The 20,089-nt window shown below is 40.5% G+C and overlaps 1 protein-coding gene across 4 annotated transcripts in view; it reads left to right on the top strand.

Annotated features, from left to right (window-relative positions):
* kif16ba (kinesin family member 16Ba) overlaps positions 1-20,089 on the top strand; it is a 146,947-nt gene that overhangs the window by 113,423 nt on the left and 13,435 nt on the right. The window lies entirely within an intron of this gene.

Here is a 20,089-nt window from a genome sequence, read left to right as displayed (position 1 = left end):
CATGCGCATCTGTGTGCACATATGCATGCGCTTATGTTTGTGTGTACACACTTCCCTTTCTATTTATTCTGTTTCTTTTTAAAATACTGCTCACCAATAAGGTTTCTCAGTTCTGATAATTTCGCTATAATCACCTTAGTTTTGCTGCAACTTGTGCCAGGAACATCTGTTCCACTTGAACCTGCCAAGCAGTGTAAATTAGCCCTGAGGTAGTGTACTTATACTACATATTACTAATATTACCAATCACACCATCTCTAACAAGGATGTGCGAGGCAGGAATAGAGCGGATCCCTTCCATTTTATATACACATGTCAAAACTGGTGTAAACTAATGGTGTAGGTTCACAGGGCCATAAACTCCAGTCCATATTTATGTATATATACATTATACAAACATATGGAATTAGTCTATCATGCATCCATCCTAATATTTTTTGTTTGGTTCAGTGATGTACAATTTCTTGACTGTAACTGCATTGATGAGTATGGAATAAAAGCAAAATACTGCAGATACTGGAGATATGGAATATTATTTCAATTTCAAAGAAGATTCATATCGGGCTTGAAACGTTAACTCTGTTTCCCCCTCCACAGTTGTTGCCAGACCTGCTGAGGTTTTCCATCACTTTCTATTTTTATTATTAATGAACATGGACAGATGTTGCATTTGAATGATGAAATTTGCACTAATAGATGGTACTGTTGCTAATATGGGTGCTAATATGATGGCAGCTTGATGTTCAGTAAGTTTCTTGGCTTTTAGTTTGATCATTTTTTGACTGGTGTAATTTTATAGCAAACATTCAGCAGACAGGCTGCACTGGATGTGATATTTGTACATGCACCATGAATCTGTATTAGATGCCAGGATTATTTTGGGCTAAAGGCATGTGATGATGTGAGCAATGGAACAGTTCCAAGTGAAGCTTGGTGGTAATGTTACCCTTCTACCTAATGGCCATTGATGGATAGCATTGAATGCACTTCATAATTGAGAAGGACAGGTAATTCTAAGTGCCATGCATACTGAGTACACTGCATTAATGGAAGTTAATGATGGGTTCTTCTACATTGGCTCATTTGGTAAGGTCATTAAACTTCTTCTGGCACTGCCCCCAGGTGCAGTACATGATAGGAATGTGAACTATGGTCACCATTTACCACATTGTACTGTCATTTTACAATCATCAGAGAGAGAGAAGACTTTAATCCAACAGCTGGACTAAAATGAACCATAATCGCATATGTAGAAAAGTACAGACTTTTAACCAGCTGCGGGCTTTAGTCTTTACGGCTTCTAACGTCATTTCAAAAATTGCAAAATTCAGTTTCTTGTAAACCTAATTGAAACTGAGTGATTTCGTACAAGTGGCAATGGACTATATAATATGACTGTTTGCTATCAGGATTTCTGTCATTCTTGACATATACATATTAGAATAAATGTCTTCTAGGTCAAGGTAATGACTGGCTACGATTTCTAGTCTTACATCTCAAGACTTTTCAGAATGATTTGCCTTCCTGTTAGTGTAATAGGTTTGATTCTAGAGCTGTCGTCTCTTTTAAGGATTTGTGGTTACCGCTAAATTTGGTGTCATTCACTGTTGCCTTGCATCAGCTTTTTAATTCAAAATGCAGTCACAAAAACGTTGCTATTTTTAGTCTATGTTTGAAATGTAGTATTAACATTGTTTTAAAACAGTGAGTATCTAATATTACGGTTTGCAGTGAATTGTAGCAAACAAAATGCAGCCATGTGAATTAAATGTTTCTACTTCAGAAGAAGCCCTTTTATGGTACCAAAGTCATATCACTGTAAATATATAACTTTCATTTTATATATAATAATTCCTTGCTTTAACATTGTTGCATTCCTGAAAATTGCAACTTTAAATGAAACTATGTTAAGCAAATCAGATTTTCCTATTACAACCAATGTAAAAGCTTTAATTGGGATCTGTGGGATCTTCCTGGTGAGAAAAAAATCCAGAACATTATACCCTGTAAGTTTAAATACTGTACATTGCTAAATTACTAAATCCGTAAACAACATAACTTTTAGCATGTTAAAAATATGAAAGAAATATGCTAACTCTTTCTAGAATACTTATCTCCCACTTGCCGCGCCTCCTGCTTCTTGACTTTCTGGCTTGCTGCCGATCATGCTTCTTCACCCTCTCGCCGGCCAAACCTCCACCCTGCTAGTCGCCACTGATACTTTTGCAGGCCGGCGCTCCCACTTGCCACATCCTTCGCTCGCCACTTCCGAGTGAGGGCTTGGGAGAGCAAAGGCTGGAAGCAACCTACAGAGAGAGAGAGAGAGAGAGAGCAGCTTCGAGTTGCAGGGTTGCATAGAATAAGCAGCAAGCAGGAGAAGCCCATCCACATGGCGCCAGTCGGGTCATGCAACCCCACGTTACACCCAGCACGGATCGATGTTAATGTGAATCCACAAAACTGAACGCAAATGCCGGCCCCATTAAAAACATGTCGTTAAATCAGAGCCATTTAAAACGGGGCAACTTAAAATGAAGACTTACTGTGTGCTCTTTTTCTTCAACTCCAATTCAAACCCAGATCATTGTTGTATGTAGCACTGTAAACTTCACTTCAATGTAATGTGATGAAAATGCCTGTGTATTGGTTTTGTGAAAGTGCCAAGTTCAGCCTAGTGTAATAGTTCTTTAGTCATGCTGCCAATGAAACTCATGTCGGGATGGTTCCTTGAGCTGCTCTTGTTCTGCCACCGTAACTTTGCACTTGCAGTAACAGAGCAGGAGCAGTCCAAGGAATTTCATGTTATTATTTAGTACCTTTTTCAAATTTATAATAGCTCCTAATTTCATCCAAGTTGTTTGGATGTTAAACAAAAACAGAATTACCTGGAAAAACTCAGGAGGTCTCGGCGGAGAAGAAAAGAGTTGACGTTTCGAGTACTCTTGACCCTTCAACAGAACTGAGTGAATATTAGGAGAGGGGTGAAATATAAGCTGGTTGGGGCGGGGGGGAGAGAAGTGGGGGTGGTAGTGTGGTTGTAGGGACAAGCATCAGTGATAGGAGCAGATAATCAAAAGATGTCACAGACAAAAAAACGCAGGTGTTGAAGGTGGTGATATTATCTAAACGAATGTGCTAATTAAGAACGGATGGTAGGGCACTCAAGGTACAGCTCTAGTGGGGGTGGGGTGGAAAGACTAACAGGGCATACAAGATTTAAAAATAATGGAAATAGGTGGGAAAAGAAAAATCTATATAAATTATTGGAAAAAACAAACGGAAGGGGGAAGAAACAGAAAGGGGGTGGGGATGGAGGAGAGAGTTCAAGATCTAAAGTTATTGAATTCAATATTCAGTCCGGAAGGCTGTAAAGTGCCTGGTCGGAAGATGAGGTATTGTTCCTCCAGTTTGCGTTGGGCTTCACTGGAGCAATGCAGCAAGCCAAGGACAGACATGTGGGCAAGAGAGCAGGGTGGAGTGTTAAAATGGCAAGCGACAGGGAGGTTTGGGTCATTCTTGCGGACAGACCGCAGGTGTTCTGCAAAGCGATCGGCCAGTTTACGTTTGGTCTCTCCAATGTAGAGGAGACCGCATTGGGAGCAGCGAATGCAGTAGACTAAGTTGGGGAAATGCAAGTGAAATGCTGCTTTACTTGAAAGGAGTGTTTGGGCCCTTGGACGGTGAGGAGAGAGGAAGTGAAGGGGCAGGTGTTGCATCTTTTGGGTGGGTATGGGGAGGTACCATAGGTGGGGGTTGAGGAGTAGAGGGTGATGGAGGAGTGGACCAGGGTGTCCCGGAGGGAATGATCCCTATGGAATGCAGCCGGGGGGGTGAAGGGAAGATGTGTTTGGTGGTGGCATCATGCTGGAGTTGGCAGAAATGGCGGAGGATGATCCTTTGAATGCAGAGGCTGGTGGGGTGATAAGTGAGGACAAGGGGGACCCTATCATGTTTCTGGGAGGGAGGTGAAGGCGTGAGGGCGGATGCGCGGGAGATGGGCCAGACACGGTTGAGGGCCCTGTCAACGAGGTTTAAAACCTCGGTTAATGAAGAAGGAGGACATGTCAGAGGAACTGTTTTTGAAGGTAGCATCATCAGAACAGATGCGACGGAGGCGAAGGAACTGAGAGAATGGGATGGAGTCCTTACAGGAAGCAGGGTGTGAGGAGCTGTAGTCGAGGTAGCTGTGGGAGTCGGTAGGCTTGTAATGGATATTGTCCACGCAAAAGATGCAACACCTGCCCCTTCACTTCCTCTCTCCTCACGGTCCAAGGGCCCAAACGCTCCTTTCAAGTGAAGCAGCATTTCACTTGCATTTCCCCAACTTAGTCTACTGCATTCGCTGCTCCCAATGCGGTCTCCTCTACATTGGAGAGACCAAACGTAAACTGGGCAACCGCTTTGCAAGAACACCTGCAGTCTGTCCGCAAGTATGACCCAAACCTCCCTGTCTCTTGCCATTTTAACACTCCACCCTGCTCTCTTGCCCACATGTCTGTCCTTGGCTTGCTGCATTGTTCCAGTGAAGCCCAACGCAAACTGGAGGAACAGCACCTCATCTTCTGACTAGGCACTTTACAGCCTTCTGGACTGAATATTGAATTCAACAACTTTAGATCTTGAACTCCCTCCTTCATCCCCAACCCCTTTCCGTTTCTTATCCCTTCCGTTTGATTTTCCAATAATTTATATAGATTTTTCTTTTCCCACCTATTTCCATTATTTTTAAATCTTTTATGCCCTGCTAGTCTTTCCACCCCGCCCTCACTAGAGCTGTACCTTGAGTGCCCTACCATCTTAATTAGCATATTCTTTTAGATAATATCACCACCTTCAACACCTCTGTGTTCTTTTGTCTGTGACATCTTTTGATTATCTGCTCCTATCACTGCTTGCTTGTTCCTACAACCACACCACCACCCCACCCCCACCACTTCTCTCCCCCCACCCCCTCCACCCCCACCTTAAACCAGCTTATAATTCACCCCTCTCCTCATATTCACTCAGTTCTGGTGAAGGGTCATGAGGACTCGAAATGTCAACTCTTTCCTTTTCCGCCGATGCTGCCAGACCTGCTGAGTTTTTCCAGGTAATTCTATTTTTGTTTTGGATTTTGCAGCATCCGCAGTTTTTTGTTTTTATCTCTGTTGTTTCGATGTTAATTCGATAAGCTTAGTACATATGTTATCATCGCAAGAAGTAGGAAGGAAGAATTTGTATTTATACAAGGCAGTAGGGAAAATAGAGGAGAAAAAAAAGGGTCAGATTCAGACTAATAATGTTTAAACAGCCATCAAATCAAATTAATTTCACTTCAGAAAAATTCAGTCCAAATTAACTAAAATATTGATGGGTTTCTGAAGTATCAGGCCACACTTCACTTTTCTGTCCAAACCTGTAAAAGACCGATTACAGCTTTCAATCATTTCGCCATTTTAACTGCTACATTAACTCAACTCATCACCATTTAGCATCTCGGCCTCTAGTAACTTCTAGCGCTCCAGACGAGATTTGGCTGTAAAGGAGTTTTATCATGGTTCATGACTAATATTCTTCCTTTGGAATGGAAGCTAGTGTTAGCATCAAATGGTCCCTGGTCAGGTACAGCAATATTAGTTCAGAGTACAGCTCCCTTTATTCTCTTCAAACAATATGCCCAAGCCCCAAAGAGAAAGCATCTCAATTGCACCAGAGTGACATTTTGCATTTGGCACAGCAGCCACCTTGTAGCAGTTGGGGTGATATCGTTGAAGAAAAATTAATTCCAAGATCAAAGAAAGCAGCCAGCTTTGGATGGTTTCATTATTCAGTGCTTCCCGCATGTGCTTCGTTCAACATCTGCATTTTTAAAAAATGTCAATTTGATAATTTGAGTGATTCATTATGTATGATGTGCCAAAATATGTGCTCTTTTGGAGGAGAGATAAGAAATAAAATAAAATCTTTGCTTTTCATAGCATTGGACCGTACTTTTGGGTTGTAATAAATACTTGAAATATGGGTTGTTGTTGTTGCTATATATTTAACAACATTTCTAACATCCTACTGAGATTCAACAGAATGATGTACTGTTTTCTCACTAGAGACTTCAATAGCTGGATGGCCTTATTCCTTCCATGTTAATTTCCTGCATCTTTCATCATTTACTTGGGAGATTTGGTGGTGGCCTTACAACCACAATTTCCACAGCTTTTTCCAATTTTTCTTTTCCCACCTATTTCTATTATTTTTAAATGTATTTCCATTCATTGTTTTATCTCTACCTTTTAGACTTTTTCGATCCCTTCCCTTCACCCCACCCCACCCCCACAAGGGCTATCTGTACCTTGCTCGTCCTGCTTTCTACCCTTAATTAGCACATTCCTTTAGATAATATCACCACCTTCAACACCTCTTTGTCCTTTTGTCTGTGACATCTTTTGGTAATCTCCACCTATCACCGGCCCTCTATCCAGCTCTCTTGTCAACAACTCCCCCCCACCGCCACCCCCCACCTTAAACCAGCTATTATATCACCCCTTTTCTATTTTTCCGTAGTTCTGCTGAAGAGTCATGCGGACTCAAAACGTTAACTGTGCTCCCTTCCACAGATGCTGCCAGATCTGCTGAGTTTTTCCAGGTATTTTTGTTTTTGTTTACAACTTCCACAGCTCCTTATTGTTAGTGATGTGGAACCATTGTCTCTGTGTTTAATATTTAAATTAATCTGTTTCTCAAGTTAACATTTCTCGGATGACCAAGTGTGACCTGTATGGGTGCTTTGTGTGGGATTCACATGGAGAGCACTAATTAACTTACTGAATTGTGTTAATTAGTTAATGTGAATGATTTGGCATTGTTTTACAAGGTTAAGAGCATGCCCTATACTGATCTAAAAGAAAGGACCCGATTTTGCAAGACTTGCAAAATTCGTGCTATGAATGAATGGTTAAGTGACCCAAGCTAGCACTCTAGGATGTCTGGGCCCATTTTGCAGGGTCAGCTCATTTGAATTATTAGCATAAGTTCCCTGTGCAGATTTGGCCTTGAATTGGCAGCTACTTTTAATGGGGGGTGTACAAATTCTGATCAGCTCAAAGTTAAAGGGATGCACAAAATTAATGATAAGCAGCGCCATAGGGAACAAATATTATTTCAGCTTTTATAATTGGGAAGGGGGCCAGAAAAATGGTCTGACCAAATGCAACCCAAAATTGGGTTTATAACAGAACCTGTGGCCAATTGATAATGTGCCACAAATCCCAACCCTCTGTTTGATGGTATGTGCAGTGGATGTACTGCTTTATGAAGTGAGTACAAGGAGGACAGCTTCTCTACCAGAAAGAACTATACCATATCTGGCGGAAGGGGAAAACAGGATAAATACAAAAGCAAAAACACTTCAGACACTCAAAATCTGAAATTAAGAACATAAAACGTTGGAAATACTCAACAGGGGGTCAGGCAGCATCAGTGGAGAGAGAAACAGGGTTAATGTTTCAGGCCGATGATGACCTTTTATTCTAATGAAGCGTCATCATCGACCTGAAATGTTAATTCTGTTTCTCTCTCCACAGATGCTGCCTGACCTGCTGAGAATTTCCAAAGTTTTCTTTTGAGGCAGGATGAGTGCGGTTTACATTATAGCAGCTGGGAAGAGATGCAGAGGAGGATGGCATTCCGTAAGAGACTGGGCAAGGTTATTCTGCAAATGTTTTTTAATCTGCTGCATGTTTCCGAGTGATGCACGTCAAGCTCTGCCGCAACCTTGTAATTGCACCTCGTGTATACCCATGCTTTAAGGCTCATGTTTCAGATAGAACTTACAATGGAAGGTGTTTCCATCCTTAATCTTGAAAGGACTGTTCACATCAAACCGCTAACACGACAGTGGACGCTACATGGAGTGCAGGACAGCGTTCAGGGTTGGGCGTATAACAGCCATCACTTATGCAATTTACTTTGGGAAGTTCAGCACTACAGTGACATTGGACAGCTATGCCATGTTGTGTAGGAGGAAAGGAGATAGAGTGAATAAAGGGAAACTGTTTCTAGTAACTGAAGGGTTGATAACCAGAAAGCACAGATTTAAGGAGTTGACTGAAGGAGCAAAGGTAACATGAGGAAAACTTTTTTTACACAATGAGTAGTCAGGATTTGGAATACAGTACCTGATAGGCTGGGGATACAGATTCAGTAGAGGCTTTCAAAAGGAAATTGGATAAATGCTTAAAGGAGAAAAAAATGAAGTGATACAGACAAAGAGCGGGAAAATGGGACTTTTATTTCAAAGATGGCTCTTTGGAAAAAGCCAGCCACAGACTCAGTGGACCGAATGAATGGCCTTCCATGCTGTATGATTCTATGAAATTGTAGGCCGTGTATCAGGCGCCTGTTTGATATGTGAGCAGCACATGTTACGCTGCAAGGCATCAAGGAACCACAAGCATAACAGTTGGGTGAAGTACTGTCCCTGTGCCGCAGTTTGCTTGCAGGTGTGGCTTTTGCAGATGGCACGCAGCTGAATCACAGGAAATTGAGACTTTTGTCCTTGATCCTTGACAGGTAAGTGTGTGACTGTCTGCACCTGGGGCTTTTGAGTCTTCTAATCTCCAGCATTCAGTTTTCATCGTGTATCTCTGAACCCATGAACTAACAGCATTTGAAGCACTTTGAAAACAAACATTTGCAGGGCTTTAAAATCCCTCGCCCCAATATTTTTGAAATAAATCAGAAATCAAATATCAAAAATATGGGAGAAATAGTAACAATATTGCACAAAAATAAATCACATGCTTTTTTTTTAAAAGAAACTTTTACTACTTTAAGAACTCCAGCATTCCAGCATCCAGAATGCTTCTTTTGTTTCCATATACGGAAAAAAGAGCAAAGCTGGCTTCGATACCACATTAAGTTGGTACTTTTAATTTTTTCTGCCTGCAACCTGAGAACTTACTGAGGCTAGTTAATGACTTGCCTGTAAACCCTCATCTCCGCAGGTATTTCTCCAAATGTAATATATGATTATTAATTGTTCCTGTGAAACTCTTTAATTCATTGTAAGGTGCTTGTGTAAATGCAAGTTACACTGCATGCTGAACATGAGATTTCTTCCAGATAACGTGACAACCTCTGCCTGTACTACAATAGCACTACAGGAGCATGAGAGCCTACTGCCTCATTTTGACCATAATTGTTGTCTCTACTTGTAATTAGTTTTTTGTTGTCTGAATGCAGTTCCTAGTAATTGCCCTATTACAGGATGAAGCTGTCTTTATTGTGAGATTTGTAGACAGAGTATACAGGGCAAGGCTGATGTAGGAAATGAAAACATTGCCAGTCAGGTGCAGTTGGGCACAATTCTAAAGTTAGGGCAGAGCACATTTTGGGTGCAGGATAGAAGCTTTACATTGATTTTGACTGTACGCTCTGATATGGGAATGTTTGATCCTGACACTGCATGATAATGCAAATAATCCCTTTCCCAGCATTGATGAACAAAATAATAGTCATTTGGTAGTACAGAACTTGATTACTGCTGAAAAAGAGACATGTTTCAACTTACACTCATCAGAACACTTTGCAAGAACACTAATACAGGGGAAAACAACAATTTACACTGTATGAGGAGAGAGTGCTGATTGGTTGGCAAGTGGACTCTGGTAGAGGCATTGCCATGGGGAATGCTTCAATTGATGGGGACTGACAGCTAACTGCCAAGCATTGTTTAAAATTTAAACCAGGCAGCTTGATCCTGATTGGTCAAAGCATTGCCCTGAGGAATGAATGAGTGAATGGCTGTCACTTATTTTGTTTAAGTGAAACAGGCACAATGTGTATACTTGTTCTTTCTGTCTGTAAATAACAACAGGGCCCCTGTGTATTAATATATGTAGTTTCCAGTATATGCAAATGTGCCACGTGCGTGTGAATATATGTGGCTTCTAATATGCATAAGATAAGCCAAACTGCAAGCCTGATTGACAATCTTAAATTGATTGTCAGCATAATTCCTAGCACACTGAGGATTATTTAGCAAATATTGTCCAATCGCGGAATCACATCTAATGTTGGACACGGTGTTTTGAATTTTGCAAGCATGGGCTGGTTGGCTCTGTACCTTGCCCATTGCGAACAGCGGAAGGGACATACTATTTTATACGATCCGCCAGTTTTGGGATGTGCAGCCTACATACCTAGCATCACACTGGCACTGAAATTCATAAACCACATTACTCATTTGGTTTGGGCCCATTTACAAGGTTGCCGATAAGACCAATTTTATAGTGCATCGAATTGTAAGATATTGACCAGTGAAGGTGGACCGTGGAGAGAACTATATGGCAGATTTCTCAAGTAGCTGTATCTTGCATACGTATGGGTAGTAAGACTGTCCAGTCATGTTGAGTGGCAGGTCTAATGGATATGAATTTGGACCCATCATTAAGAATGGCATTAATTTTATTGATATAGTCATGCTTGTTAAGGATGACTATTCCTGTCCCTTTGTCAGGTTTACTGATGTGTATGGCCGGATTGGTCTTGAGACTTCACAATGCTGTAAGACATTCGTGTTGCATGTGAAAGTCAGACAGGTCTTTCAGAATTCCACAATATGTGTGCAGTAGATCAGCTAGGTGCACTTTCATGGATTCAACATCTTCAGTGGATGCTGGTTTGTGGCGGGGTAGTTGGAAGTAGAGGAGTTCGAACTCACCAAATACCTCTTGTTTGATTTGGGATGAAGGCACACCAAAATTGAAGCCATGTGCAAGAACAAACTCCTCGCTTTCTGAGAGTGCATCGTTAATTGCATTGCCAAACCGCTTCCACTTAAGTGAGTTTATGGTGCGGATGTGTTTCAAATGGGTACAGTTTATGGTGCGGTCATCTATTGAAGCAATATAGTGGCACTGCTGGATCAAATCAAAAAATGAAAGGAATTTGCACATCTCAGACCAAGTGCAATGTAGGGCACAGTGTAAATTAGTAGCCCTACTAGAGGCAACGCCCCTACCAGTCAGAATCAACATGCCAACCACTTGCACTCTCTTCTCATACAGTATAAATTGTTGTTTTCCCCTTTTATTGGTGTTTTTGCGAAGTGTCCTGATGATAAGCTTTGACTTGTCTCTTTCTTTCAGCAAACTCCAAAAAAAATCGTAATTTCATGCGAAAGAGATTCAAATTGCACCTTAACACAAGTAAATACAAGTGAGGAAACAGCTTGTCTTTTGCCACTTGACCAGAATTAATGTAATGGAAATTAATCTATCTATTGGCCCAGAATTTACAGCCAAAAAATAAGGGTGAATTTAATGGCGCTCACCATTTTTAATGTGCAAATTGTGCAACAACATGGAGTGAGGAAGAGGTACTCTGTGCATTGTGAATCACCACAAGTTGCTAGATGGTTTACACTGCTCTGCAAATAGCAATTTGTCCCTAAATCTCCCCGTAGGTTTATGGGGTTGTTGCAGTTTAAGAGAAGGCAGTTGTGTTTATGTAGCACCTTTCATGACTTTAGGTGATCACAAAGTACTTTGCAGCCAATGGAGTACATTGGAATAGTAATTGCCCATTAAAAAGGGCAGAAAGAAGCAAAAAGACAAGAAAGAAGAACCTAGTAAAGATGGGGGGGGGGAACAGAAATGAGAAGATCAAAGAATCAGCAGTAGGATGATGTATACAGATGAGAGCACCAGTATTCTTTTGATATAATGTGTCTGATGCCACAGATGTTTGACTGGAATGTAAAAGGGAGCAATCTAATGTTACTTCACAAAATAAAGTGCCTCTAAGATTTTGAGTGCTGTTATAACTAGGTGATGTTTAGATTAGATTCACGGGAATGGTTCCAGGGATGAGGAACTTCAGTTATGAAGATAGATTGGCGAAATTTTCTTTGGCGAAGGGAAGGCTGAGAGATGATTTCATAGAGGTATTCAAAATCATTAGGAGCCTGGACAGAATAGATGGGGTGAAACTGTACCCATATGTGAAAGGCTCGAGAATGACAGAGCACAGATTTAAAGTAATTGGCAAAAGAAGCAAAAACGACACGAGGAAAAGCTTTTTCACACAGCGAGTGGTTAGGATCTGGAATGCACTGCCTGAGAGTGTGATGAAGGCAGGTTCAATCAAGGCTTTCAAAAGGGAATTAGACTGTTATCTGAAAATGAAGAATGTGCAGGGTTACGGGGAGAAGATGGGGGGAATGGCACTAATTGCTCATTTGAAGAGTTGGTGCAGACATGATGGGCTGAAGGATCACCTGTGCTTTAACGATTCTGTGATTTTAATTCTTTTTTTCTTTAATCTGGGGATTTAGGCAATGTATTTTTTCACAAATGCTAAACTACCAGTATTTGGAATTGTGAAAACAGTTGTTTTGAGTTTAGGACAATTGCATGGAAAAGTTGTTGATGCTCACGATTGATTAAGCAGTTCAACACTTCATGTACGTTTTATAATTAATTTAAATGTGCACTTCATTGATTACGGAAGTGGCCTGATTCTTTCTGTTCTCAGTGGCAATTAAGGTCAGGAATCTTTTAGTTTACTTAACAAATTAATTTGTTTAATTTGAGAGCTGTTCTCACTGGTGTTGACAAAATTAGGAGTTATTTCTGAATCCTTATTTGAAGAAGACCATTGATTCCAAGACTGCCTGTCCGTCCATACATTTTGTTCTACCCTAGGGCTGGTATTAATTCAAATTGGATAGTGCAACATTCTTCTTGTTTCATTCCAGCAAGGGCAGGTTCTACTTCAAAAGCAAGCTTATCTTTTCCTGCAGTGGCAGCTAGCTGAACCAATATGCAGAGGATTCCTTAAGAAACTGACCTCCAGGCAATTTCCTCTCAAGATTTGGCATGGCTTTTACTAAAATTCATTGTCTTGAGAGCTGAGACTGATATGAACACTTGGTATTGTTGTGATGAGGTTATCCTCAACGTCTATTCTCAGCCGTCACCAGTCTCTACACTACTTTTGTTATACTGTTAATTCTGTGGAGTTGGAACTAATTATGGAATAAGTCAGATTATCTCCCAAGAGTGTTTTTTTTCTCTCTGGGAGAACACATCTAATTTCCATATATAGAGTTCTAACCTGATGACTCGGAGTCCTTTTGTTTACTGTAGATATTTCAGAGCTTTTATTGATTCTGGGACTCAGTGATGCTCCTTAAACTCGAACATAAAGCAAAGTATGAGACACAGTGGAATATTAAAAAGGTCACCAGATGCAAATTTCATGAAGGGACAGTATCCTGATGATCCTCTACATGGTTGAGAACAATCTCTCTTTGAATTGTGGAGGTTGAACTTCTTTCACAACCACAGATAAAATACCAGTGAGTCCATTTACACTGATGTGTCAGTCAATGAGTTGGAGTGGCACTTGCAGCAAGAAGTCCATTTTAAAACAAAGTCAATTTACTCAGTAGGCCGAGTCTATTTAAACTGCACATTAAAGCAAACAGTCTACAGAGTCTGTTTAAGAGGTCTCTAAAAACATCTCAATTAAAAGCAGGGTGATTCCTCTAGGAAAATGCAGTGAGTAGACGATAGTCATGTGTATAAAATCAACATTCTGGCTGGGAAATATAATTTGTGCCTTGAGGCGAAAAAGCTTTTATCCGAGGTCACTCACTGGTCACTAGCTTTAACAAAATTCCACTTCAAAAAGGAGTTTTTATTGCAGCAAGTCTTTTGACCATTTACATTATTCACAGACTTGCCAAATGTCACTACCCAGGAGCTTAGTGTGAGTGGCAAATGGACAAGACACGTAATGTTTTATGGATGTATTTTTTTCATGTCTTTTTTTATATATTTTTCCCTGCTCAGTTTCCATTCTGACCTGAAGCTTAGTGACAGTTTATCAGGAGAGTTTGAAGGTATGTTCTTAAAAGGCAATTCAAGATGTTATTTCTGATATTAGAATCGTCAAAGGTTTCTTGCTTCACTATCATTTCTTCTTTGAAGTAAAGCTCTTTGGCAAGGACGTAATTGTAGAATAAGCTAGAAAGTATTTACTGTATTTATTTTTTAAAAATGATGGAAAATGCCACTTTTTTTCCCATTTTTGTTAAATGTCAGGCTAGTACAGCATTCTGTACTAGGGTAGTGTCCTGAGGCCATTTAGCCCATAAAGTCTAATATATTAACTTACTAGTCAATCTCATTTGAAAAGTGAAGACCACAAAGCAGCCTTGAATCCAAGGAAGGTTAAGGAGTGGAAAGCAATTGGACAACAGATGAGGTAAGACTGAAGATAGGGGGCAAGAGGAGGATAGAAGGCGTAGGTACCGTGGTGCAGGGTAGAGGCTGGTAGTGAAAAGGAATGATAGAGCAGGGTTAGACAAAATGGGGAGGGATAGAGTAAAGTGATGGGTCAGGGGAGGAGAGTTAGAAGTATGAGATGTGAAAGGCCAAGAATCTAAGGTTGCTAGAGGGTATCAGAGCAGGTTAGAGGCTCAGAACCAGTGACGCAAGCACATTGACAGTTTTCAGATAATACAGATGGATACAGCATAGAGAGAGAAAAGAGATTATAAGAAATGACTGAGATGGGCTAAAGAAGAGATCAGAGAAGAGGGAAAACAGGATAGGCAGGGAATGTCCTAGACAGGGAAAAGAGGTCAGTGGGGAACATGTATATGCAGATGTTTGGGAGAGGTGAAAGATCACAATGGGGCAATGAGAGGGGAAGGGTAGTTCCAGGACATCACTACAGGAGTTCCTCAGGGTAGTGTCCTAGGCCCAACCGTCTTCAGCTGCTTCATCAATGACCTTTCTTCCATCATAAGGTCAGAAGTGGGGATGTTCGCTGATGATTGCACAATGTTCAGCACCATTCATGACTCTTCAGATACTGAAGCAGTGCATGTCCAAATATCACAAAACCTGGACAATATCCGGGCTTGGGCTGGCAAGTGGCAAGCAACAAGTAACATTCACGCCACACAAGTGCCAGGAAATGACCCTTTCCGACAAGAGAGAATCCAACCATCACCCCTTGACATTCAGTGGCATTACCATTGCTCAATCCCCACTATGGTAATCCTGAGGGTTACCATTGACCAGAAACTGAACTGGACTAGCCATATAAATACTGTGGCTACAAGAACAGGTCAGAGGCTAGGAATCCTGTGACGGGTAACTCACCTCCTGACTCTCCAAAGCCTGTCCACCATCTACAAGGCACAAATTAGGAGTGTGGTGGAATCTTCTCCACTTGCCTGGATGAGTGCAGCTCCTACAACATTCAAGAAGCTTGACACCATCCAGGACAAAGCAGTCTGCTTAATTGGCATCCCTTCCAGAAACATTTATTCCCTCCACCACTGACGCACAGTAGCAGCAGTGTGTACTGTCCACAAGATGCACTGCAGAAACTCACCAAGGCTCCTTAGGCAGCACCTTCTAAACCCACAACCACTACCATCTAGAAGGACATGGGCAGCAGACACATGGGAACACCACCACCTGGAAGTTCCCCTCCAAGCCACTCACCATTCTGACTTGGAAATATATCGCCATTCATTCACTGTCGCTGGGTCAAAACCCTGGAACTCCCTAACAGCACTGTGGGTGTACCTACGTCACAGGGACTGCAGTGGTTCAAAAAGGCAGCTCACCACCACCTTCTCAAGAGCAATTAGGGAGCGGCAATAAATGCTGGCCTAGCCAGTGACCCCCACATTCCGTAAATGATTTTTAAAAAAGCAGAATTGAGAAAAATAAAATTAAAATGGACTACATCAAACAGATTAAGGAAGGTTAATTGCTAAATGGCGGTATTAAATTTAATTTAATAAATTGGGGAGGCAGTTAACAAAATGAACTTAATCAAATGTAGAATGCATAAATTAAAAGCACCTAATAAATCAATATTAAACAGCTTGACATTTGTCAACAAAATTAATTAGACATTATGGGTTTACTGGGAAAATTTGTTAAATAAATGTTATAAATATTGTTGCATTTTTAGAGGAAGTTAAATAAGCATCGTGAGGCTGATCAGTGACAAGAAGATGCAGCAATAATGAATATTTTATACATGTGCATGTCGGCCACTTCTCCTTCTGGTTATGATGGTGCAGCAACAAGCAATAGGACAGAAGCATTGCAGCACCATCCAGGTTTGTGGGCTGACACGGATACAACTGGTCCAGCAATCAATTGAATGTGGGCAGCTAAACAGCCAATGGCATGCAGCAGGCAGAGTGACCCAGAGACCAAGGTGGGCTGTATCACTTCTGGAGTAAGTAGTATAGCAGCAGCTACATTATCACCACTAACTGGTATCTCAGCAGTGCCCTCTATCCCCATGGCTAAATACCCTTTTTGACCCCTGATCGGCCCAAGCCCTACTTTTGCCACCATTTTGCATTTTATACGCCTATAGAAGACATTTAGATTCCCTTTCATGTTAGCTGCCGGTCACTTTCATAAGACCATAAGATGTAAGAGCAAATGTAGGTCATTCGGCCCATCGAGTCTGCTTCCCCATTCAATTAGATCATGACTGATCTAATAATCTTCAACTCCACTTTCCTGCCTCTTCCCCATAACACTGATCCCCTTACTAATTAAAAACCTGTCTATCTTAGCCTTGAATATACTTAATGAGCCAACCTCTACAACCCTCTGCAGTAAAGAATTCCACAGATTCACTATCCTCTGAGAGAAAAAAATTCCCTCTCATCTCTGCCTTAAATGAGCGACCCCTTACTCTGAGATTATGTCCTCTAGTCCTAGACTCTCCCACAAGGGGAAACAATTTCTCAGCATCTACCCTGTCAAGCCCCCTAAGAACCTTATATGTTTCAATAAGGTTGCCTCTCGTCCTTCTAAACTCCAATGAGTACAGGCTCAAGGTCCCGCCATACCTGGGATCAACCTACTGAACCTTCTCTGGACTGCCTCCAATGCCAGTAAATCTTTCCTTAGATAAGGGGACCAAAACTGTTCAAAGTATTCTAGGTGTGATCTAACTAGTACCTTGTATAGTTTTAGCTTCCCTATTTTTATACTCCATTTCCTTTGAAATAAAGGCCAACATTCCACTTGCTTTCCCTATTAACTGCTGAACTTGTATGTTAGCTTTTTGAGATTCGTTCACGAGGACTCCCAAATCCCTCTGTGCTGTAGCTTTCTAGAGTCTTACTTCTTTTAAATAATATTCAGCTCTTCTATACTTCCTGCCAAAACGCATAAAGTCACATTTTCCCACGTTATATTCTATCTGCCAAGTTTTTGCCCACTCACTTAACCTGTCTGTATCCCTCTAGACTTTTTGTATCATCCTCACCACTTGCCTTCCCAACTATTTTTGTGTCATCTGAAAATTTGACGATTCACTCACGATTTGATGATTTGCGTTCACTTCCCTCATCTAAGTTATTAGTATATATTGTAAATAAGTGTGGCCCCATCACTGATCCCTGCAGCACTCCGCTAGTTACAGGTTGCCATCCTGAAAATGCCCCTCATATCCCAACTCTCTGTCTTCTATTAATTAGCCAATCCTTTATCCATGCTACATGCCACCCCCAACACCATGGGCTCTTATCTTATTAAGTAGCCTCATGTGTGGTACCTTATCGAATGCCTTTTGGAAATCCAAATATATTACATCTACTGGTTCCCCTTTAACTATCCTGCTTGTTACCTCCTCAAAGAATTCTTATCAATTTGTCAGGCATGATTTCTCCTTCATGAAGCCATTCTGACTCTGTTTGATTATATTATGCATTTCTAAATGCTCTGCTATTACATCCTTTATAATAAACTAACATTTTCCTAATGACAGATGTTAAGCTAACTGGCCTATAGTTACCTGTTTTTTGTCTCCCTCTCTTTTTGAATAAGGGTGCTACATTGACAGTTTTCCAATCTTCAGGGACTTTTCCAGAACCTAAGGATTCTTGGAAGATTACTATCAGTGCATCCACTATCTCTGTAGCTACTTCCTTTAATATCCTAGGATGCAATCCATCAGGTCCAGGAGACTTATGAGGCTATAGCCCCATTGGTTTCCCTAGTACTTTTTCTCTAGTGATAGTTATTGTATTTATTTCCTCCTCCCCCCCCCCGGCCCTTTTTGCCTCTTAATTATTTAGTATTTTTGGAATGCTATTAGTGTCTTCTACCGTGAAGACTGATGCAAAGTACTTATTCGACTTCTCTGCCATTTCCTGCTTCCCCATTATTATTCCCCCAGCCTCATTCTTCGAGGGGCCTATGTTCACTTTGGCCTCTCTTCCTTTTTATATATTTGAAGAAGCTTCTGCAGTCCTTTTTTATGTTACTTCCTAATAACCCTCAAAGTTTATTTTCTCCCTCTTTATTAATTTTTTGGTAATCTTTTGTTGGTTTTTAAAACTTTCTCAGTCCTCTAGGTTCCAACTAGTCTTTGCCACATTGTATGTTTTTTATTTCAATTTGATGCTATCTTAACTTCCTTGGTTAACCATGTTAGTTTATCCCCTTCCTAGATTCCTTCCTTCTCAATGGGATATATCTTTGTTGTGAGTCATGAACTATTGTCTTAAATATCTGCCATTGTTCATCAACCACTTTTTCTACTAAACTCATGCTCTCTGTTTGCTTCTTTTATTTCTTTTTTTCACTTCCCCTCTCAATTTTCTGTATTCAATTTTGAGCATTAGTATGAATATTACGAATGATTTTTCCATTCCCTTGACTCGCTTATAGATCAAAAATCTGACTCAGCCTTGAGTACATTCAATGATCCAGCCTCCACTACTTACTGTGGATGAGAATTCCAAAGATTAATTAATGACCCTCTGAGAGAAAAAAAATTTGCTTCTCATCTTCGTCTTAAATGGGAGACCTCTTATTTTTAAACAGTGCCCCCTAGTTATAGATTCCCCCATGAGGGGAAACATCCTCTCAGCATCTACCCCGTCAAGCCCGCTCAGAACTTTGTGTTTCAATAAGATCACCTCTCATTCTCTTAAAATCATTTTATGTAACTTCTTGATGTATTGTCCAATTTACAAGCAGATAATTAAATTTGATAAATGTATTATTTATTTAACAACTGTAATGCTGTTGAGCTCAAACCACTGTAGGAAAATCTTTTTATTGCAGTTCTATTCGTCTGTTCAATTTTCCACCTAGAGTCCATTTGAAATCTTTTTTCAAACATGTGTATTCAACCACCAGAAGTGCTCCTTTTGTATCCAATAAGGGATATAAAAAATTTGTTGTCCCTGAATCAGATAAGACCAAGAATTTATTATGCTATGTATATTTATGAATAATTAAGAGTAGTAATTGTTTCTGAAATAGAGCTGCCCTGTATGAAATGAAAAAGTGCTTCAATGGCTGGTGGAAGAGTTTATTGAGCTGTCAATTTGACCAAATGCAGTCATTTGTTTGAAACTGACATATTGTGGAGGTTAACCATATGAAGCTAAAGAATGTAGCAAGAGCCTTCTACATCAAAGGTCAAAAGTGGCCAGTGTCCAATCTTCCTGAGCAACAGGAATGTAATTGTGCTGAAGACTCATGTTCAGTGAGCTGCTATAGCAATTAACTTTGTAGTATGCCAACCTCCTGCCAAACATGCTCTTGAACATGACATGATTTTACATTCAAAAGTTCCTTTAATTCAATCAGCTGTTACTTTTGCTTTTTCTCTTTCACAGTGGTAACAATTTTTTCCACCCTCACTCGCCATAAATCGACAGTGTAAAAATTTTCACTGCCAAATGCAACACAGAATGGTTGCCATGTTTGTCTACACAAGTAATTTCTGCTTTAGTAAAAGTTTTGGTAAATTATTTTGTTTGTTTTTATTTTGCTTTTCTTTGTTTTAATTCAGGGCTACTTTTTTTCTCTCCATCATTTCTTCCTCCTTGCTGAAAATATTTCCATAGTCAGTAAGCATCTGCAATATTTTGCTAAGTGGCTGTTATTCTTGTGTGACCCTTAATAACAAGCTGCTCAACCAGGTGGTTGTTACAACTATTCCTGATTCTTTCATCCCATTTATTCTTTCTCTCTCTCACGCTCTGTCTCTCTCACTCTCTCTCACGCTCATGCTGGTTGCCGGTTAGGAATGAAAACAT

Source organism: Carcharodon carcharias, chromosome 2, assembly GCF_017639515.1.
Source record: "Carcharodon carcharias isolate sCarCar2 chromosome 2, sCarCar2.pri, whole genome shotgun sequence".
Classification (NCBI taxonomy): Eukaryota; Metazoa; Chordata; class Chondrichthyes; order Lamniformes; family Lamnidae; genus Carcharodon; species Carcharodon carcharias.
Note: the sequence above shows the minus strand (reverse complement) of the source record. Positions and strands in the feature narration are given on the sequence as shown.